Source organism: Acinonyx jubatus, chromosome A1 (genome assembly GCF_027475565.1).
Source record: "Acinonyx jubatus isolate Ajub_Pintada_27869175 chromosome A1, VMU_Ajub_asm_v1.0, whole genome shotgun sequence".
NCBI classification, from domain to species: Eukaryota; Metazoa; Chordata; class Mammalia; order Carnivora; family Felidae; genus Acinonyx; species Acinonyx jubatus.
The window spans coordinates 147,964,355-147,989,034 of NC_069380.1; the positions used below are offsets into that span (position 1 = coordinate 147,964,355).

Genomic DNA, 24,680 nt, shown 5'->3' on the forward strand with positions numbered 1-24,680 from the left:
ATACCAAGGCTGAATACACAGGCCTTATCACATTTTCCAAATTAACTCATGGCCAAGAAGGCAAGAATATTAGTTTGCCTTCCTTCTGTGTAATGGTAACTCAGACCACATCTCTAGGTGTCATTTCATTTTTACTCATAATTACCAAACATGCTGTTATGTTGACCCAAATCATGGACTTCTTACATTTTTTTAAATTTATTAAGACTTTGTTTTTTTAGAGCACTTTTAGGTTCACAGCAAAATTGAGAGAAAGGGATAGATCTATATGTATCCCCCTGCCCCCACACTTGCATCACCTCCCCCTTATTGATATCCCCCACCAAAGTGATATATTTCTTACAATTGGTGAAACTACATTTTGAGGCATCGTAGTCACCCAGAGTCCATAGTTAACATTAGGATTCACTCTTGGTGTTGTACATTTTATGGGTTTGGACAAATGTACAATAACATGCATCCATCATTATAGTATCATGCAAAGTAATTTCACGGTCCTAAATATCCTCTTTGCTCTACCTGTTTATCCCTACTACCAACCCCACCCCTGGAAACCAATGATCTTTTTACTGTCTTCATAGTTTTGACTTTTCGAAGGTCATATAGTTGGAGTCCTATTGTATGTAGCCTTTTTAGATAGGTTTCTTTCCCTTAGTAATAAGTATTTAAGTTTCCTCCATGTCTTTTCATGGCTTAACAGCTTATTTCTTTTTAGTGCTGAATAACATTCCACTGTCTGGATGTTCCAGAGTTTATTTTCCAAATTTTGGAAATTGTGAATAAAGCCGCTATAACCACCTATGTGCAGATTTTTGTATGGACGTAAGTGTTTAGTTCATTTGGGAAAGTACCAAGAAGCACGATTGCTGGATGATGTGGTAAGAGTATGTTTAGCTTTGCAAGAAACCACCAAACTGTCTTCCAAGGGGCTATACCACTTTATGTTCTATCAACAGTTCATGAAAATGCCTATTCCTCCACATCCTCACCAGCACTTGGCATTGTCACTGTCCAGATTTGGGGCATTCTAACAGATGTTTAGTGTTATCTAGTTGTTTTAAGTTGCATTTCCCTGATGACATATAATGTAGAGCCTCTTTTCAGATGTTTATTTGCCATCTGATCTCTTCTTTGGTGAGTGTCTCTTAGGGTCTTTGGCCCATTGCTCAGTTGGGTTGTTTTCTGGCATTAGTTTGTAACATATTTATAAAATATCAAATCACTGTGATTTACACCTGAAACAAATAAGATATTTTACATCAGTTGTACTTCACTTAAAAAAAAAAAGATCTTTCTTACATCAACTATTATTCACATAGAGTAAATGCCTGACATTTTTTATTAGCTGTCAGAGTAATGAGTTGGTGCCCTAGAAAACTCCAGTGGGAATCACTATCTTGGGGATAGTGTGTCTTATTTGGAATTGTTGTACTATTTTTTTGTTTTTTGTCTCATCATGGACTCATAATTTTTTTTATATATTTGTTCTGTTTTAATTGAGCACAGTCACAAATCTTTTTAATGTTCAACTTGCCTTATCTTAGGTCCATGGGACCTCGTTCAAGTTGGTTTCTGTATCTTTTGTATGACCACATTAGTATTTGATACCTTTCCTGCTTTCTGGCATACAATGTCCCAGGCTAATCTTTAACATTTCTGTTTCAGATCTATAATCAGCCATTTTTATCCAAGGTATTCCTGATTCCTTTTAGTGAGAAATAGTATTTGGGGGGATAATACTTTATCCTTTAGGATACTTTATCCTATAGAATAATACTTTATCCTATGGCAAACCTTAAGTAATTTCAAAATAACAATACATCTAACAGTAAAAATTGAAACACAATTTTAAGTGCACATTCTCTTGAACTTCTCTCTTTGTGTAATATAAAATGTTAAAGTAATGTCTAAGATTCACATACACATAGTATTTAGGTACCTTTAACTTCTCTTTACCAAATTATGGCAGCCAAAATATCTTTCTTCTGTAAATCCTCCTAGAAAAACCTGAACCCCACCATCTCTGCTATAATATATCCGTGATAATATAACATTACTTAATAAATTATTGAAAATTATTAAGAGCCTACCATCTGTCCACTATTGTCCAGGGTGCTGGGAATACATTGCTGTCATGAAATATCAGTATAGACTAGATTTAATAGGTTTTAAGTGTGGATATGTATGCTAGTAGTCAGCATCTACGATACCTCTGAATGAGCCCCACCCCATGGTGTTAACACCCTTATGTAATCCCATCCCATATTATAATAAAGTTGGTCTACTAGTGTAGAATATGGAAGAAGTAATGGTATGTCACTTCTGAGATTCCGTTATGAAAGACACTGCAGCTTCCACCTTGGTTGCTCCCTGTCTTTCAGATTACTTGGCTGGGAGGATGCCAGATTCCATGTTGTTTATAATAAACATGTTCACACACTAAATTTAGCTCAGTAACCATGAGACTTGGGTCTTAAAATATATGTAAGTGTATGAGACAAGGCCTTGGCATGCATAATATAGGAAATTAAAGTGATGCCAGTTCATAAAACTGACCCTTGAAGATCCTTGTGAAAGAAGGAACACATACAATTTACTCACCAAATGTGCCTTTATCCTGGTTTAGAGTTTGCATTCAAATTAACTGCAAAGTCCAGGAAAACCTAAACAGAAAAGTAAGTAAGTAGGGGAAGGCAGGAAGAAGGAAGGAAGGAAGGAAGGAAGGAAGGAAGGAAGGAAGGAAGGAAGGGGAAAGAAAGTTGTCCTGTATTATTGGCCCTGACCAATGTTACTTTTAAATATCAATGCATAAATCTTTTTTTTAATTTTTTTAATGTTTATTTATTTTTGAGAGACAGAGAGAGAGAGAGAGAGAGAGAGAGAGAAAGCACAAGCAGGGGAGGGGAAGAGAACATGGGAGATACAGAATCTGAAGCAGGGTCCAGGTTCTGAGTGGTCAGCACGGAGCCCGACGTGGACCGTGAAATCATGACCTGAGCTAAAGTCAGATGCTTCATTGACTGAGCCACCCAGGCATAAATCTTGAATAAAGTTTAGATTTGATAGAAAAAAATAGAGGAGGAAGAAACTCTACCAAACTCATTTACAAGCCCAGCATTATCCTGATACCAAAACCAGACAAAATTGTCACAAGAAAAGAAAACGATAAGCCAATATCCCTGATGACATAGATGCAAAAGCCCCCAACAAAATGTTAGCAAACCAAATTCAACAATACATTAAAAAGATCATACCCCATGATCAAGTTGGATTTATTTCAGGGATCCAAGGATGGTTCAACATCTGCAAATGAATCAATGTCATATACCACATTAACAAAATGAAGGATAAAAATTATATTATCATGTCATTAGAGGCAGAAAAAGCATTTGACAAAATTAAACATCTGTTTATGATAAAAACTCTTAACAAAGCTGGTATAGAGGAAACATATCTCAACATATTAAAGGCCATATATGGCAGGCCCATAGCTAACGTCGTATTCAACATTGGATCGGGAATAAGACAAGGATGCCCATTCTCACCACTTTTATTCAACAGAGTGTTGGCAGTCCTAGCCACAGCAAGTAGGCAATAAAAAGAAATAAAAGGCATCAAAATTGGAAAACGAGAAGTAAAATTGTCACTATTTGCAGATGACATGATACTATATACAGAAAACCTTAAACACTCTGCCAAAAACCTGTTAGAATTAATAAATTCAGTTAATTTTTAGGATACAAAACCAATACATGAAAACTTGTTGTGTTTCTACAAACAGCAAACTATCAGAAAAAGAAATTAAGAAAACCATTTACAATTTCATCAAAAGGAATAAAACACCTAGGAATAAATTTACACAAGGAGGTGGAAGTCCTATACACTGAAAATTATAAGATATTGGTGAAAGAAATCTAAGGTTACAAAAATAAGTAGGAAGGTATTCCATTCTCATGGATTGGAAGAATTAATAGTTAAAAATATCCGTACTACCTAAAGCAATTTAGGATTCAGTGCAATCTCTATCAAAATTCCTATGTCCTTTTTCACAGAAATAGAACAAACAATCCTAAAAATTGGTATGGAACCACAAAAGACTCCAAATGGTCAAAGCAATCTTGAGAAAAAAGAACAAAGCTGAAGGCATCATGCTTCCTGATTTCAAACTATATTACAAAGCTGTAGCTATCAAAACAATATGGTATTGGCATAAAAATAGACACATAGCTCAATAGAACAGAATAGAGAGCCCAGAAATAAATCCATGCATATATAGTCAATTAATTTACGACAGAGGAGTCAAGAATATACAATGAGGAAAGGACAGTTTCTTTCACCAAAAATGGTGTTGGGAATATTGGACAGCCACATGCAAAAGACTGAAATTGGGCCACAATCTTACAACATACACAAAAGTGAACTCAAAATGGGTTAAAACCTTGATTGTAAGACCTAAAACCATAAAATTCCTTGGAGAAAACACAGGCAACTTGACATAGGTCTTGGGATTATTTTTTGAATCAGAAGCAAAAATAAACACATGAGACTACATCAAACTATAAACTTCTGCACAGCAAAGGAAACCATCAACCAAATGAAAATGCAACCTAATGAATGGGAGAAAATATTTGCAAACCATATATCTGATAAGAGGTTAGATCCAAAATATATAAAGAACACATACAACTAAATAGCAAAAAAAAAAAAATCCAGTTAAAAATGAGAAGAACTGAGTAGACATTCTTCTAAAGAAGTCATACAGAATGGTCAACAGGTACATGAAAAGATGGTCTATATCTTTAATCATCAGAGAAATGCAAATCAAAACCACAATCACCACACACCTGTTCGAATGGCTATTATCCACAAGACCAGAAATAGTAAGTGTTGGTGAAGACATAGAGAAAAGGGAAGCCTTAATGCGCTGGTGCTGAGAAGGTAAATTGGGGCAGCCACTAGGGAAAACAGTATGGAGGTTTCTCAAAAAATTCAAAATAGAACTACCATATGATCCAGCAATTTCACTTCTGGGTATTTATCCAAAGAAAACAAGAAAACCCATTTGAAAAATAAAAAAAAAATCAAAACAACTTTGCCTGTAGGAGCTAGTAAGGTTGAGAGAAGCATGACCACCTTCTCTTCCTGCCATGGCGTGTGCGTGCCCACTGATATCAACGTACTCTGAAAAAGGGGAGTCATCTGGCAAAAATGCCACTTTGCCTGGCATGTTTAGGACTCCCATTTGACCAGGTATTGTGAACTTTGCTCATACCAACTTGTGCAAAAACAATGGACAGCCCTATGCTGTCAGTGAATTAGCAGGCCATCCAACCAGTGCTGAGGCGTGGGGTTCACGTTGCCCGCCACAGTGGGATTCACAGTTCTGGCCAGGGTACTTTTGGAAACATGTGGTGGGGAATGCATGTTTGCACAAACCAAAACCTGGTGCCATTGTCACTGCATGGTGAACACAGCACACGAGTGATATGCCATCTGCTCTTCCCCCGCTGCCTCGGCCTTCCCAGCTCTGGTCATGTCTTCATGTCATCCTACTAAGGGAACTCCTGGACCATTTTTGGTGGTTGAAGGTACAGTTGAAGGCTACAATAAGACCAAGCAGGTTGTTTGGCTTCTTAAGAAACTTAAGGCCTGGAGTGATAGCAAAAAGTTCTGTGCCTCTCAGCAAATGAGAGCTGGCAGGGGCAAAACGAGAAGCTGTTGTTGTATCCATCGCAGAGGACCCTGCCTCATCTATAATGAGGGACACCATATCATCAACACCTTCAGAAACATCCCTGGAATTACTCTACTTAATGCAAGCAAACCGAACATTTTGGAACTTGTTCCTGGTGAGCATGTGGGACATTTCTGCATTTGGACTGAAAGTGCTTCCCGTAGGTTACATAATCTGCATGGCGCTTGACATAAGGCTGCCTCCCTCAAGAGCAACTACAGACTTCTCATGCACAAGTTGCTCAGTACAGACGTTACCAGAATCTTGTAAAGCCCAGAAATCCAAAGAGACCTCCGAGCACCACACAAGAGGATTCATCACAGTCCCAAAGAAGAATCCGCTGAAAAAGCTGAGAATTGTGTTGAAGCTAAACCCATATGTGAAGACTGCAAGCCAGAACACCGTTCTTTACCAGAGCAAGAATCACAGACTCCAGATGGATGAGGCAGCTGCAGCATTAGAAGCCAAATCAGATGAGAATGGAGCCTGTGACAGGGAAGAAAGGAAAGGACAGAAAGGGAAGGGAAGGCGAAAGGGAAAGGGAAAGGAAAGGAAGAAGCAGAGGAAGCCTCTGGGAGAAAAAAAGTTGCAGCTACCAAGAAACCAGCAGCTGAGAAAAAGCCTGCAGAAAAGAAACCCACACACCACAGAAGAAAAGAAACCTGCTGCGTAAACTTAAATTTGTTTATTCCATAAATGCCCAATCATTTTTGACAGCTAATTTTGGATAAATATCTGATAAAAAGGTAGTGAGGGGGAAGAAAAGATCCAAACAATATCGTATTGGCATATGACACCTCTGTGTTCACTGCAGAGTTCTTTACAATAGCTAAGACATGGAAACAACCTAAGTGTCCATCGATGGATGAATAAAGAACGTGTGGTTCTTTATTTAAACACAATAATATTCAGCTATGAAAAGAGTGAAAACTTGCTATTTGTGACAATATGGGTGGACCTAATAGGCATTATGCTAAGTGAAATAAATCAGAGAGACAAACACCATGTGATCTCTCTTACTCATGGAAACTTAAACAAACAAACAAAACAAGCTCAGAGATACAGAGAACAGATTGGTGGTTGTCAGAGATGGAGGCTAGGAAGTGGGAGAAATGGGTGAATATTTTTGAGTTTAAATAAATTGAATTAACAATAAATTACTAAAGTTAAGCAATTAAAATCCAAAAGTGGATTCAAAAATGATACATCATCACCAAGATATAGTCCACAAAATCAAAGATACTTGAATAATAGAAAAGCAATAAATAAAAATCCATTACATTATAAAATTAGAGAAGTATCATATGATCATCTTCATTGATACCAAAAGATTTTTGACAAAATTCACACCAATTCTTGTTCCAATCATTCAGATGGACTTTTCCTGTAACATCATTAAGCATATTTGTGAAGTATATGCATATACATGTATATCTCATCATATATATACAGATATGCATATAGTTGCACACTTATATCAGTATATAGACATATATACATATGTATTCACATGTGTATGTGCATGGGTATATATGCATAAATACATATATAAATATGTCTATATATTAGTAAAAATTAACATTAGTGTCAAATAACACTAAATATTGTTTAGAGACACATATATATGTAGTAAACATGTAAAGATGTAAATGGAAATGAAAAATACCAATTCAGGATTCAGAAGGAAAAGAGGCAGCACAAGATTGGCAAATATAATTAGGGGTCCAACTATATATATAATTTCTATTTCTTGAGTTGGCAGATGGGTACCTAGGGTTTCATTTTTCTCTGTACGGTTTTTGTATGTCTGATATAGTTCAGGAGAAAAGGAGATAAAAGGAGAAGAGAACACAGCTTTTTGAAATCAAGACCAAACTCAGTTCCAATCTCATCCCTGCAGTTTCCTGGCTGTGAAACCTTGACTAGGTTATTCAACTTCCCTGAGCTTGAGTTTCAACTGTAAAATGAGGGTGATAACAGCTTATCCACTTCCTGAAACTATGTTTCATTATTTAGCAGAGTAATAAACACCTAGTGTTCACTTAATGTATTTGATACTTTTCCTGAATTATTTCAATAAGGCCAACTTTAGTTAAGTGTGTATATGTGCATTCCAAATGTGTTGGGGGGGGCATGTTTACAGGACAAATACATTTCAGTTTCTTGGAGCACAACACTTGGGTTCCTATGATTTTACCATCCTTTTTTTACATATAAAGTTTTTATTTTGCTCTTCCTGTTTTAATTTTAAACATAGAAGGGACCATTTCTAGACAATCAATAGAACAGCTGCTAGGGGAAAAAATAGAAATAAAAGGGCTAAATGATTGAACGTTGACACTTAAAAGAATAGTTTTGCAGTTAACAGCTGTGTATCCCAGAAATAAAATATCTGATAAATACTCATAACAAAGAGCAAAAATTGCTGTCTAATACGGAGAATTCATAGCTGGAGAGCTAAGAACTATTGAAAAACAATGACAAAATTTCAGTATTGACCTTAATTTTCTAAATGAGTTATAGTTACATGATAAGAAACAATGAAAAGAATAATAAATCCCCTCACAAAGTCTAAATTTTATGGCGTTCAAGGCATAAATGAGAACTGTGAAATATATTTTAGATATCATTTTAACCTTTTAAAACATGTTTTGAATACTGAACAACAAATGTAGGTCATTGTCAACGGCGATGTTCTCCTTTAATTCCGACAATTTGTCTCTGTTCTTGTCCTCTTACTCTACCGACAGACATCACACCATGTGTCTCTCTCTCTCTCTGTCTGTCTGTCTCTCTCTCTCTCTCTCTCTCTCACACACACACACACACACACACACACACACACACACACACGCCAGTCTTTTGTCTTTCATCCTCTCAGTGGAGTAATCCTTTGTCTTCTCTCCGTGAAGACAGCTTGTGGAATTAGACTCAATACCCAAATGTGAAGTCACATTTGCTGAATGTAACACATTGAGCAAGTTTTTGCCTCTCTGAGCTTTAGTTTTATTGCAAAATAGGGATTAAAGTGAGCTAACATATAACACAGACCTTTAAGAAAAAATTTAGAGTCATCACTCAAATGCAAGATATTATTAATCTTAGGAAATACTGTAAACTGGGTAGTAAAAAGGACCAGTTTCTAGGTGGTTCTTCTCCCAGGAAACAAAACAAGCGCCTTAGTGTCTATTTGGCTTCCTGTTTCTGTATCTCCCAACAACAGCAAAAAGCAGATGTATGTGAACATTTCTCTGTTGTCTTCCTACACTTGATCTTAGGCAAAAGGCCGAGAAACTCTATTATCTTCCTTAGGTTATATGCACTTCACAGTTCATGTGGATTACATAAGTTTTTGTTTCTTCATTTAACAAATACTAATTAAATGCCTTTATACTTTTCACATGTCAGGCACTGCACTAGGTGTTTTGGACACATCCATTAAAAGAAACAAAGATCCTTGCCCTCTTGGAGCTTAGCATTCTATCTGGGGGTAGGAGGTGGGGGGTGGGGGAGGCAGAAGACAATGAATAATAAATATTGAAAAAAAAAGTAATATTCACAAGCATGTTAGAAGATGGTAAATTCTATGGGGAAAAATGGACAGAGAAAGGAAAGGAAATGGAGAGAGTTTTGAGGAAGGGGTTGTAATCTAGGTGGAAGGAGAGGCTGGGTACACCATCTAATTGGGTAGGTCTCCATGAGGAAGCGACTTTTGAATAAAGACTTGAAGGGCGAGGGAATTACTCAGGAGAATATCTAGAAAAGAACTTTCCATGAAAGGGAATACTTAGTGCCAAAGACCAAAGGTGGAACTTTCTTGTCCTGTTTGACAGAGCAACCAGGCCCTTGTGTGTGGAGAGGGGTGACTCTGGGGAGAGTACGAGGAAAGGAAGTTGGAAAATAACATCTTCAAAAATACCTTACTAAAATACCTAAAAATATCTTACTTAAAACTCGTGACTCTTACCAAAACTTTCAAAAAAACTTTCCATACATTTTAAAAGCCATGACTTCAATTTTTGTTCTGATGCCTATGATTATTTCCATGAATAATTGACTACCTTGTGTTACACGTTACTGGTAGAACACATTTGGTATCCCGCCATTTACCCTTCTCCTTCAGCCTCTTTGAAGCCTCTCCTTCAGCTTTGAAAAGCAGGAGGCCCTCTCCCACATACCCTGAACTTGTTCTCACAGCTGCTCCCTGGAGGTTGTAGTTTCTCTCCAGGTTTTATCCTCGCTCCCATCAAAGTCCCTCTAAATTGTTATTCCGCAGGGAAAGCCTTTTCTTTCCCTTTATGTCCTTCGTCCAGCTGCCCAAAGAAAATTACTGTTAACAAGAGAGAAAACCTAATGAGTCCTCGTTCTATTTCATTACAAAGAAGAGGAGAACAGGGTAAACCCAAGTCATAGATCACGTAATTTAAAAATCAACTCTGTCTGTCCCAAGTTGAAGTCAAAGAAATGGAGGTGAAAAGGTGTTCACTGCTTTTCTTTCATCACAAAGAACAGTGTGGTGTTGTAGTCTCTTACTGCTTATCCCAGGCAGGGATCTTACATTTACCTCTAAGACATAAGAGAAAGTAGGCTTTCCTCCATCAAAATTTCTTCCTCGGCTCAGACTTTGTTTCACTGAATTAAATTTATATTTAGCAGATAAAGCTATTTAGTATTTTGCCAGGTTTGCACTAGGAAGGGTTTAGATTTTTTTTCTCAGAAATTTTAATAAAACATAAACTGGTTCCACCAGGATTATTTTTAAAAATTCAGACTACCTGATCTTTAGGGCAGGATTTTTTTTTTTTGAACAGCTGTAATTATTTTCTAACACCTTCTGTAATACATCATTGTGCTGTTTTATAGCACATTTGGGTAATAAATTTTTTATTCATTTTACCCAAATTCTGACATCCTATAGATCTGGCATTAAATTATTTTGTTTAGGATTCTACTTTTAAGTAGCTGGATGTCAAAATAACTTAAAAGGATGTTGTAAGAAGAATGAACAAAGAGAAAACAACCCTCCTTCACTGTGGCAGGTTTCTATGGATGCACTTCTGTGTATAATAGAAGATCATGTCACTGAGGAATCTAGTATAAAGAGGACATTTGAGAGAGCTTGCATTCTTCGCTAAGTAGGGGCCGTTAATTGGTTCAGTTCAAAGAAAGAGCCCTGAAATGTATTGTATTTCTCTATATTCTTATTTCACCTCTACAACTAGTTTGCTTTATTTTGATTTACCCACTTCTCCTGTTCTACCACCCATATACACACACTCCCTTTGCTGGAAATGCTATCTTCTTTAATGGCAGTGAATAGAATCATCATCGTTTTCCAAACCTCTAAGCAGTAGACAGACATATTTTCTGATGTGTTTTCCTCAGAGGAGGCCAAGTTTACTATTTCCCCTTTGTTTAGAAATCCCAAGGCTTATGCTGTGTCTGGGCCATCCCTCAGGTTCCCTTGAAAAGAGTTAAATGAAACGGGTAAACACAAACACTAGAGAGTTTCCTTCTGCCAGTTTTCAAGAATAATATAGTTCTTCTTTGACCACAATGACCATATTAACCAGTCAATCAATAATAAAGAATAGAGGAAAATAAAAAGTGGGGTATCTTGAAAACATCAGCAAAAAAAAAAAAATCATGAGAAATATTAGCATAGTTGACTGTATAATGAATTTGTCTTTCTAAAATTAAATACATTTCCATATATCATAAAACTATCATAAATACAGATAGTGTAATCCTGGAAAGGAATACAAAGAAATGTGTGTCATTGGTTATCTCTGCTGAAGGGAATGGAGAGGTTAATTTTAAATAAAACAGACTACTACCCTAGTGGTAGAATAGTGAAATGGGCACTCTTTGAAATTGCTGGTGAAAGTCTAAATTAAGCATTCTGTCAAGAAAGCAATTTGCAGTATCGATCAAGGACCTTGAAAGTTTTCATGACTTTAACTTTAGTAATTCCATTTTTTTAGGAATTTATTCTAAGCTAAAATGGAGAGGAGGGTTTTTGGTTGTTTTTTCCCCCCAAATTTTGTTACTGAAGTGTTTTTTATAGAAGTGAAAATGTAGGAAAACTTAAAAGCCCCAAATTAGATAGGATTAGGTAATCTCTTTTTTATTTCCCAGTTATTTTGTACAAAAGCTTACTAAAACAGCCATCATACTGGTTCTCTTCATTTGCATGGTTATCTTCTTAAGAAATGAGTGCTCAGGGGGGCACCTGGGTGGCTCAGTTGGTTGAGCATCTGCCTCTTGAGTTCAGCTCAGGTCCTAATTCCAGGGGTATGCAATCACACCCCACAGCTGGCTCCACGTGGAGCCTACTTAAGGTTCTCTCTCTCTCTCTCTCTCTCTCTGCCCCTCTCCCCAACTCATGTGTGTTCTCTCTCTCTCTGAAAGAAAATAAGATTTAAAAATGCAGCTTCTAAAAAGAATTTTCATCTCTGTGGGGTAGCGGGGTGGGTCAGTCAGTTAAGTGTCCCACTCAATTTTGGCTCACATCATGATCTCATGGTACATGAGTGTGAGCCCCACATTGGGCTCTGCACTGACAGTGCGGAGCCTGCGTGGGATTTTCTGTCTCCCTCTCTCTCTGCCTCTCTCTCTGTCTCTCAAAAATAAATAAATAAACATTAAATTTTTTTTTCATCTCTGTAACCCCAGAGCCTCCTATAATAACTGGGGCCCATGAGGTTCTCAGTTTATATTTGTAAAATCAGTAAAATTTCACTTTATCTGTCATACAATCCATAATGACCAGTAAGATTACTATTTTTCCCCACCCCCCACTGCCTACACACCCATAAACATGAGAATAATTCATTCCATTTTTGCAGTTTAGCAAATTGGATTGTTTAAAGCAAACTGAATTTAGGTATATCCATTTATACATATAGATAGAGCTATTGGCACAGTCATAAACAAACTGAATTATATCTCAGTATATTACCATGGCTGGTAATAATGTAAAAATAAGTAAGATAAGAATATATTTCAATTCAGATTTAAGATTTTATATGTAATTTTCAATGCTTGGGAAAACCAACCAATTCAATATCAAATGAATCCCAGAAGATATGTGAAGCTGATCAATGTGGAATAAAAATTATAGAGTTTAGAAAATCGATGTCATATATGTATATACGAAGATTCAGGCCATTTTCTGTATCTTAAAAGTAATTTTAACTAAGCTGTTTTAAGAGGCAGTCTATTGAGTGTAAGTCTCCTAATTCAGCTCAATTACACCCCAGAGCAATGAGAAAAATTGCAGGTGAGTTCACAAGACACTGTGGGAAAACTATTTTAGACTGTTATTGGGAAGTTGTCTGTACATAGAAGTGTAATAGCTGCACTTCAATCCAATTCTGGTCTTTGCAATTTCCTCTAAGATGTGCCAATCCTCAGTAAATTGTATGAGAAGGGAACAATGAAATCATTACTTACCTGAATTGTAATACATTTGTATCTTACTCTAGGAGTAGAATTAAATAAATCAATAGATGGAAGGGTTCATGTGTAGAAGATTGAAGTGCCCACACATGCAACTTTTATTCAGAGTTTGGGGGTGGGAGGAGGTAGAAAACTATTTCAATATTAAAGAATTAGAATATTAGTGGAATTTTTAAAAAGCATGAAGAATTAAATCCACGTAATTACCAAGTATGTCTTAATGTCATGTAACTCTGGATAACATTTAAAAATCATATATGAAAAAAATGAACAGCTAAATGATGGGCCAGAGAGAGAAAACACACCTTAACCAGCTCAAATAAGTCCTCTAGAAAGGAGAAGAAAGGAAGAGAGGGAAGGAGAAAGGAAAGGAGGAGCAAAAGAAGGAAGGAATCTAGAGCTTGTATAGTACCTAAGCCACTGTCTTATAGGGTATTGACTACCTCCTGGCCAGGTGGGCAGTAGACATGATCTTGTCAAGCCTAAAGGCAGAAACAATATGGCATACCAGAAACATGGACTTTGAAGTAAAGGTCCTATAGTTCTGAAACTCAGTTTTACAATGACCAGCTAAGACAGTCTGATCAAAATAATTCCTTAAGGCTCTATATCTACATGTGCAAACGAGCTTTATCTGTACCATAATATCTTATAGGGTAAAATCATATATTTTCCCTTTAATAAATGTTTTTCTAAGTGCTTCTCAGTAAATAACACCTTTCCTTTTTCTCAGAGCTACAGGGAAAAAAGGGGGTACATACCAATCAAAGCTATGTTTAGTTGCAAACGTTATTTTCTGAATTTTTCAAGATTGGTGTTGCAACTTTTTAGACGATTGGGATGTTTGTAGCTCCAAGAATCCTGAAAGTGAAGCTGAGTTTTAAATTAAGGATTCTGGGTCCAAGACTCAATGTAGCGAAAGTGTAACTGTGTTTATGGCCTAAAAAGCTGTTTGGACACATTTCCTTGCATTCAGACCTTCAAGTAAAGTTTGTTAAATAATGATAGGTAGGTTTGAATATTTCAATGAATATGGATAATTTAATGTGACAGGAAAAATGATAACACTCATAACCCATTTTTCCCAGGCCTCATTGTCCTGAAAGAATAAAAAAAGCATGTGTAAGAGTAAAGACAGCAAACAGCAAATAGATGGAACCCTAACCCACTGGTCATTCCTTCATTTCATTCAACAGATATTAATTAAGATATTAATGAGTATCACATATGAACCAAGCACTCTGCTAGGCACTGTGGGTATAATGGTGAACAAGTGTAGACGTGGTCTTTCGTGTACTTTACAATCTGGGAAACGCAATTGAGCACATAACAAGGAAATCTTACCTAAATTTGGGAAAGGGGAAGAGCTGCGGTTAAGATGGGTATCCCTAAGGAAGGAATGCTTGAGCTGAGTTACGATGTATCACCTGGAGTTAACCAGGTAAGGGAGGGGGCACAAGGTCAGGGGGAGTATTAAGGACAGACAGAAAACTATTTGCAATGATCCTGTTGTCAGAGGGAAATGATCACATCTGGAAATGAAAGAAAATCGAAATAGCTGGGATAGGAGGGGAGCTGTGCAGAGAATAGTTGAAGGGGAAAGGAGTGGTTGGTAAAGGTCAGGCTTGATTTTCATCTTAAATGCAGAGAAGTCAGTGAAGGAGTTTAAGCTGGAGAAGCAGTGTGGAGAGAAAAGAGTAATATGATTAGATTTGCCTTTTGAAAAAAACCACTGGTCCTTAAGTGTGGAGAGCCTACGGTTGGGAGGGAGGGGCAAAGGTAGATGAATTAGGAGGCTACTGCAGTAAATGGTGCAGATCTAAGTCTGTTGCAGAACTTTTTAGCCGCTCTTTCCTCCCTAGGAGGCTAGGAAAACTACTTTATTTCCCAGAGAAAACCTGCCCCCTATAGTGGAGATGGAAAGAAGTCAATTAATTGAATATTTAGAAGACGAAATTGGCAAGACAGAATAATGCATTGGATATGGTTGCCAGATGCAAGAGTTAGTCAAGAGTCTGTACAACTGGATGAATAAGAATGTCCTTCATTTGGGGAACAATAGAAACTTATTATAAGTGAAATGGGTAATGTTTGTTGAGCATTTACTGGATAGAGCAACATTGTTCTAAATGCTTTGCACATTTTCTTAAATTTGTTTTCTTACGACTCTATGATATAGGTACTAATACTGTTTTCTCCATATTATAGATGAAGAACTGAGGCAAAGTAAGTTGTGTTCATTTTTACACTTAGATACAAGAGAGTGGATCTATGTATTGAGTCCAGAGCTATGCTTTTAACGACTACTATGCTTTCCCCCTGTTCAAGATATGTTTCCCTTAGCTCAAACAAATGGAGCTCTTTCTCCTTCCCACCTCATGGCCTTCATTGTCTTTCAGTGGTCACTTTCAGTGCTCACAACAAAAGCTTCCTAGAAGCTAAGTTGCTGTCAGTTCTCCAGACTGGTATGTATTTACATCTCCGTGTTGATAATCACCTCTCCAGGCCATAAGTTATTGCTATAATTTGAGGTTGATAGATGCATGGAAGAAGGTTCCAATTTTCATTCCTAATGGTCCAATGCAGGTTTATGGACAAATGGATTTTCTTAGTCTGCTCAGACTGCCATAACAAAATACCATAGACTGGATGGCTTCACTGACAAAAATTTATTTTCTCACTATGTTGGAAGCTGGAAGTCTAACATCAGGGTGCCAGCATGGTTGGGTTCTGGTGAGAGCTCTCATCCTGACTTACAGATGGCTGCCTTATCACTGTATCCTCATGTGGCCTTTCCTTGATGTTTGCGTGTTGAGAGAGATAGAGGGAGAAAGGCCGAGGGGGAGAGAGAGAGGAGTTAATTTTCTCTCTTCCTCTCCTTATTAGACCACCAATTCTATTGAGCTAGGATCCCAGCATTATGGATTTGTTTAACCTTAGTTATCTCCTAAAGGCCCTGTCTATAAAAATATAGTCACATTTGAGGTTAAACCTTCAACATACGAATTTGGACAGAGTACAACTGAGTCCATAGCATGGACGCAGGGGTCTACTTTAAGAAAAATAACATAGAATTAGTTCAAAGCTTCTCGAAGGCCCCTGAAATGATACTTCTCCAGGTTTTCAATAACTTTACCTCTGATTAGGAAGTCATTAGACTTCCATTCAGATTTAACTTGGGAGTGTTGGGGGAATGGTACAGGGAATTCATGGAAAAGAAGAGAGCTTTGGGAAGCAAATCTTCGTTCAGTGAACATGACAATACAGCAGGAGGCCATCCCTGCAGGAAGTGTTGATCATGGCTGCTTCAGAAATCCCAAACCCTCAATCACAATGATCACCAATGTCCATGTCAAACAATAAAGTCCAAGAGGACTTGCTCAGTATCATAGGTGCAATACCTCCTACGGACTCCAGTAATAAGTAGAACAGGTTCTGAAGTGAGCTGGAGGTCCAAACACAGCAGGTGAGGATATCTGCCAGAGAAACCACCAAAACTGTGATTTCGCCATTCAGTGGTATAGGCTGGTATAGCCTGAGATACACAAATTACATCATCTTGTGACCCCACCCGACCCAGGTTATCGTGACTCTAATTGCAACAGTCAAATTTAGACTAAAATACTCTTCTTCCACCGATGTTAAATTCTAAGAGTCATCCCCAAGTACACTACTCATGCATCCTCATTCTTCAGTGGTACAACTCCATCCCCTCTATTCTAGTGACCAAGCATTATGTTTCACCCAGGACTGAGGAATTTGGGGGAATGCAGCCTTTTCACTGCTAAAACCTAGACAGTAAACCAAGACATGTGGTCACCCCCAGGCTAACTTCTACCCTAAGTATGTAGGAGACTCCTGCTAGGTAGGACCAGAAGAAATATTCTCCCCTTGCCCCCAAAACAGAGTGGCCCAGCCTCAGCTGATAATCTTCCATTCTGATTTCACTCAGAGTCAGATCCTTCTTCCTCAGACTTCTGGGAGATAAAGGCCACTGTTTAAATCAGTTTGGAACTCAGAGCCTTTGTATTAATTACAAAAACAGGTTGTGGGCCCGTGACTATAATTTGCCAATTTTATTTCTTAAGATATTGCATTAAATATTATTTATCTTGGGGTGCCAGGGTGGCTCAGTCAGTTAAGCACCCCACTCTTGGTTTCAACCCAGGTCATGATCTCACAATTCCATGAGTTCAAACCCTACATTAGGCTCCACACGAGCAAAGCACCCATTGCTTAGGATTATCTCTCTCCCTCTCCCTCTCTCTCTGCTTCTCTTTCTTTCTGTCCATAAATAAATAAACCTTAAAATATTACTTATCTAAATTACTGATTTTTGGATGCCCTTTAAATTTAACTGCCAAGGCTGATGCCTCATTTGCTTTACCCTAGTCTAGTCCTGTCAATAGGCAACAGGCTTGGAACTCAGGTTCCTGGTGGCCAGTCACAGGACCCTAATAGTGCAGTAGTCAGTCTCTCGCATCAAGTGTATCAAATCCTCTTATCAGACTAAAGTGAGGTCCCACCAGCCTGCTAAGTGTGCCCTACAATACTCAAATATGCAGTAGGTGACCAATGTTGACCTTAGGTTCTGGGATCTTTACCATGCTTGTGTTAAAATCATACAATGATGATTTGGCTCTTGGAAAATACATGTTTTTGTATGTTCTTTTACTTTAAGGTATATAATCTGATGCTTGTGTTACCATGTTTGTGTTAAAATCATACAATGATAATTTGGTTCTTAGAAAATAAATATTTTTATGTGTTCTTATACTTTAAGGTGTATAATCTGATGCAAAAAAAAAATAGCATGGTGTTCAAAAGAGTGCAACTCTTGAAATCGAATGAGATCTCTGACACTGACGCTACAGTATCTTGGGGAACTTAATTAATTAACTTTAATGAATCCTCAGTTCGACTAACTGTAAAATAAAGATAAGACCTACTTCACAGACTTGTTTGTGAGGATTATATAAATTAATGCACATAAAGAATACATCAGCTATGTGACACAGTGAGCATATTGTGATACAATTCTCTCTCTTCACATTTCCTGCCTGGTCTCCTTAGCACTTCTTACAAGAATCCTTTTTGTGACTTTAATGTTTATGGATCTAGAATTTTCTTAAGAATACCCTGAACATATTTTCAAATGTTTTAGAAAGAAAATAGTTATTTTGTCATTGTACTATTAGGTTCAAAGTATAGTGTGTTTTGTATTCCCCTGAACTGTTTGATGTCTGAAAAGTAAACAATCAGGCTAAAGGTTTATAAAATCCAATACGATTTTTAAGAAGTATATTTATTGAGTATGGCAGTTTTCCTCTTCAAGTTCCCTTGATAGTATCAGCATTCTACTTCAGATTTCTAAATAAAAAAATGTTAAGATTTAAATGCTGCTGTGTTCAGTGCTCTCAAACCAGAGCTACCCTTGGGCAAAGGAACGTCCTCCCTCATGCTCTCTCTGTTCCTGAGCTCACTGCTTCCACAGTTATTTTTCTGTAAATTAAGACCTTTCCATCATTGTCAGATGGGAGAAAAACATTCATGGAGTAATCTCCAGTATTTTCCAATTAAAAAAAAAAAACTTGATTTAGAAAGTACATGATAAAAGAAGCTAATAGTAAAATAATGGTGATTGCCTCTCTGACTACTATTTTACCCAGAGTGTAGGGGTATAAGAGCAACGAATTATTTTTAACCTCTTGTTTTGTGCTGCAATAATATCTTAAAGAACACTAGATATCAAAACAGACTACCATCTATTAATAATGCCTACATTTCACTGGGAAATAGAATACATTCAGAATCTAGTACTTTGCTTGTGCTTTATTTTTTAATGAAATTCTGTTATTTTATAGCAACTAATGGAATATACCTCAGGGTCTGATGCCATCAGATGCATTTTAGAAAATTACTATTTTATATGAACACTGGTATGCTTATTTTAATTGATGGTGCTTACATTAAATCATCAGAAAATAGATCTTTTAAAGGAACTAGTGGCAATGATGTTTGTATATTTTTTTCAAAAGTTACAGCATCATCAACTTCCAAATAACTTTGTATATGTGTGAGACATGTATAAGAGATTTGGTTTTATCCTCTGACCTTGACTTAATCATAAGAGTTTAGGGATAGAAGGGGAGCCTGGGTGGCTCAGTTGATTAAATGTCCGACTCTGGCTCAGGTCACGATCTCACGGCTCGTGGGTTTGAGCCCTGTGTCAGCCTCAGTGCTGACAGCTTAGACCCTGGAGCTTGCTTCAGATTCTGTGTCTATGTCTCTCTCTTCCCCTCCCCTTCTCACTCTCTCTCTGTATCAAAAATAAACATTAAAAAAAATTTTTTTTAAGAGTTTAAGGCTGGAAGAGATCTTAGAGATCTTCTAGTCCAACACATCATTTTAAAGACAGTAAACATTTTAATGACTTGCCCAAGGCCAAAAAGCTGGAGTGAGGCAGATCTAGAACTATGGCCCAAGTCCTCTGGTTTCCAGACCAGTACTTGGCCCACCCAACTACATATTCCATGATCATTACATTGGCCTCCCTGTATCTTCCTATCCACAAATGTTTTTATATGATAAGGAGAAGAGCTACTCACTGCATAGTCCCTTCAGGAAAAAGTGGGGCTGCATGATAGCTTCCAAGAGGAAGGCTTAAAGAAATGAATTCTAATCAAATAGACAACATAAGACATAAACATGTGTTGAAATTTCAGTCAAGAAGAGGAGCTCCTGTCTCTTTTTGTTGTCTTCTTTAAGGAACAAAAGAAAAAGAAAAGAAAAAATTCTAAATGTCTTGAGTTTCAGGAAAAATGTTCTATTAGTGAGTCAGACTCTGAAAATAATGTTAGCAAAGGAAGTGACTGCCAATGCGTGGGTGAGATTTTTTTTTAGAAGTCACATGAAAAAAATAGTTCTATGTGTATAGTTCTGAAACATTCTTCCTCCATTCTTCAGGGCTTCCTTGAATGTCCAGGCTGCCTTGAACTAACATGTTTATTTTGCTTTCTTAACTTCTGTTTCATGCAGCTCAACATATAGCCCAAGAACATTGTTATTTTCTTCTAGTAATCCATATACTTCACCATGTTTGTGACTTTGCTATTGTTTTTATTTTCCTGAGATGTCATTTCCCTCCTTCTTCTCCACTTGCCAAAATCTTAGACATCCTTGAGCACCTATTTAATATCACCTCCTCCTTGAAGCCTTTGCCAATCTTTGAATGTCTAAGTAGAGACCACTCCTCATAACACTTTTGTTGTACCTCTTAGAGGAATGAATCCAGTCTACCTTATTCTGAAGAGTATGTGGCTTTCTTCCCTTTTCAATTCATATCTATTTGAGAACTAGGAAAATAACCTATCTTTATATGTGCTGGGGATATGTTAAGTACCGAGGATTCCAGAGTAAACACAAAACAGCCCTTTGCTTCAACAAATTATCTAAAATCTAGCATGCAAATATAATTTAGGTTATATTCCACTTCAGAAAACAGATCTTGACCTAGGATTTGAATGCAAGTATTTTATCTAAGTAGTGAGAAGTGAGAAAATGAGATAGTAAAAGAAAGAATGACAAAAAAGAAGTACACTAATTAATGAGCAGAAATAAAAATAGAGATGGTAGCCAGGGGCTGGGGTGTGGGGGAAATGGAGAGATGTTGGTCAAAAGGTCCAAACTTTCAGCGATAAAATGAGTAAATTCTGGGGAGCTAATGTACAATATGGTGACTACAGTTAATAATACTATTTGTACAGTTGAAATTTGCTAAGAGAGTAGATCTTAAGCATTCTCATCACCACAACAATAAAAATATGGTAATTACATAGGACACCTGGGTGGCTCAGTCCGTTGAGCATCCCACTTTTGATTTTAGCTCAGGTCATGATCCCAGGGCCATGAGATCGAGCCCTGCATCAGGCTCCACTCTGACCATGGAGCCTGCTTAAGATTCTCTCTCCTTCTGCCCCTCTCCCCTGCTTGCACACGCTCTCACTTTCTCTCTCTAAAATAAAATAAACAACAACAAAAATAAGCTAACTATGTGAGGTTACGGATGTGTTGACCAACTTCATTGTGTCTTGTATACATTTCACAATGTATACATATATATAACCATCACATTACACACTTCAAATAAAAACAATGTTATATGTCAATTATTCCTCAATAAACTGGGGGGAGGGGGGAATTAGTGAGCAGGTTTCTCCTGTGGGGCCCACGTCTGCTGATGAGCCTCTGAGAAACCATGTGGGATGTGCCTCTGATTATCCTGAGATCAGGACAGTGAGGTATAAAGTCTCCCCTCCATGTTTGAGGGTTGCTCATGGAAGATTAACTCAAAGTCACTGCCAGCCAGCTCTATTCTTAGACCAAGCATTCCTCCAAGTAGCCAGAAAAGGCCCTGAGGCCAAGATGTAAGTGCTTGAGGCAGGAAGCTGTTGGCAGGTCATGCAAGTGTCCAGCACAGTTGCAGATGACCTTCAGGGAGGGCCAAGAGGGCATAGGCAGAGCTGCAACAGTTTTGGCTACGGCACCAGAAGGGTTACTGCTGAGTTTACTTGAATAGTTGAGTTTAAATAAATCTAGTTGCTACCCTTAGCAAAACATAAATGCTAACAAAGTACTAACTTAACTCTTTTCTAAGGAAACTGAGGGTGTTTTTGAGTATGATTTCCTCACCAAACCAAAATGTATATCAGATTTTATTTTCTGTGAATTACTGAGTTACCCCACCCCCCAAAAAAATTGCCTTCATTAGAATGAATTATACTTAGATTGCTCCTGATAGAGGCTACCTGCCAAGAGTACGTTTGGAAACTGCTTCTTGTCAGAAGTATACTCTTTATTTTTCTTGAGATTTTATCTTTCTCATCTTTAAGTGTAATACATGCTAACTATAGAAACATTATAAAATACACAAGAATAAAAGAAAAAGAAAATAATCCATTGTTTCCAAGAAATATTTACACAGAAAAATAACATGGAATTATCCAGACTGTCAAGCCCAAGCATTTATCTTAATGAGATTATCTAGTAAACATTGCCTTACCTATGTTAGATTATTGATAATTTGTTGTATTATTAAAGGATATACTTATTATCTGCCATTTTTATTACTTATTTATTATTTATATATTTATTTTTGAGAGAGAGCTCATGCAACTGGGGGAAGGGCAGAGGGAGAAACAGAGAATCCCAAGCAAGCTACATGCTCAGCATAGAGTCTGACACAAGGCTCTGTCACATGACCATGAGATTATGACCTGAGCAAAATCAAGAGTCAGATGCTACAAATAAGACTCCTGGGCCAGATAGCTTCCCAAGGCAATTCTACCAGACATTTAAAGCAGAGTTAATACCTATCCTTATCAAAGTGTTCCAAAAAATAGAAATGGAAGGAAAGCTTCCAGACTCATTCTACAAAGCCAGCATTACCTTGATTCCCAAACCAGAGAACCCACAAAAAAGGAGAATTACAGGCCAATATCCCTGATGAACATGAATGCAAAAATTCTCAACAAGATACTAGCAAAGCAAATTCAACAGCATATAAGAAGAATTATTCACCATTATCAAGTGGGATTCATTCCTGGGCTGCAGGGCAGTTCCAATATTTGCAAATCAATCAATGTGGTACATCACATTAATAGAAGAAAAGATAAGAACCATACAATCCTGTCAATAGATGCAGTAAAAGCATTTGACAAAATACAACATGCTTTCTTAATAAAAACCCTAAAAATCTTGGGATAGAAGTAACATACCTTAACATCATAAAAGCTATACATGAAAAGCCCACAGCTAATATCATCCTCAATGGGGAAAATCTGAGATTTTTCCCCCGAGATCAGGAACAAGACAGGGATGTCCACTCTCACCACTGTTGTTTAACATAATGTTGGAAGTCTAGCCTCAGCATTCAGACAGCAGAATGAAATAAAAGGCATCCAAATTGGCAAAGATGTCAAACTTTCACTTTTTGCACATGACATGATTCTACATGGAAAACTCAAAAGACTCCAGTAAAAAGCTGCTAGAACTGATACATGAATTCAGTAAAGTGGCAGGATACAAAATCGATGTACAGAAATCAGTTGCATTTCTATACACCAATAACGAAGCTACAGAAAGAGAAATCAAGAAACAGATTCCATTTACACTTACACCAAGAACCATAAAATACCTAGGAATAAACCTAACCAAAGATGTAAAAGATCTGTACTCTGAAAACTATGGAAAACTTATGAAAGAAATTGAAGAAGACACAAAGAAAGGGAAAAACATTCTATGTTCATGGATTAGAAGAACAAATATTGTTAAGATATCAATTCTACCCAAAGATATCTACACATTCAATGCAATCCCAATCAAAATTGCACTGGCATTCTTCTCAAAGCTAGAGCAACCAATCCTAAAATGTGTATGGAACCACAAAAGACCCTGGAAAGCCAAAGCAATCTTGAAAAAGAAAACCAAAGCTGGAGGCATCGCAATCCTGGACTTTAGCCTCTATTACAAAGCTGTAATCATGAAGACACTATGGTACTGGCACAAAAACAGACACATAGACCAATGGGATAGAATAGAGAGTCCAGAATTGGACCCACAAATGTATGGCCAACTAATATTCGAGTATCCAGTGGAAAAAAGACAGTCTCTTTAGCCAATTGTGCTGGGAGAACTGGACAGCAACATGCAGAAGAATGAAACTGGACCACTTTCTTATACCATACACAAAAATAAACTCAAAATGGATGAGAGACCAAAATATGTGACAGGAAACCATCAAAACCCTAGAGGAGAAAAAGGCAGCAACCTCTTTGACCTCAGCCGCAGCAATTATTTGCTCAACATATCTCTGAAGGCAAGGGAAATACAAGCAAAAATGAGCTATTGGGACTTCATCAAAATAAAAATCTTCTGCACTGCAAAGGAAATGATCAACAAAACTAAAAGGCAACCAACAGGATGGGAGAAGATATTTGCAAGTAGATAAAGGGTTAGTATCCACAATCTATAAAGAATTTATAAACCCAACACCCGAAAAAGAAATAATCCAGTGAAGAAACGGGCAGAAGACATGAATATACACTTTTCCAAAGAAGACATCCGGGTGGCCAACAGACCCACGAAAAGATGCTCATCATCACTCATCATCAGGGAAATACAAATCAAAACCACATTGAGATACAACCTCACACCTGTCAAAGTGGCTAAAATTAACAACTCAGGAAACAACAGATGCTGGTGAGGATGTGGAGAAACAGGAACCCTCTTGCATCATTGGTGGGAATACAAACTGGTGCAGCTGCTCTGGAAAACAGTGTGGAGGTTCCTCAAAAACTTAAAAATAGACCTACCCTACGACCCAGCAATAGCACTACTAGGAATTTATCCAAAGGATACAGGAGTGCTGACTCATAGGTGCACACGTACCCCAGTGTTTATAGCAGCACTTTCAACAATAGCCAAA

General features: G+C 37.4%; 1 long non-coding RNA gene and 1 pseudogene across 1 annotated transcript in view; both read left to right on the plus strand.

The window, feature by feature from the left end:
* The window catches only part of LOC128316073 (uncharacterized), a 77,146-nt gene that overhangs the window by 43,188 nt on the left and 9,278 nt on the right, over positions 1–24,680 (plus strand). The window lies entirely within an intron of this gene.
* Positions 4,754–7,127, plus strand: LOC106978602 (60S ribosomal protein L4-like; annotated as a pseudogene).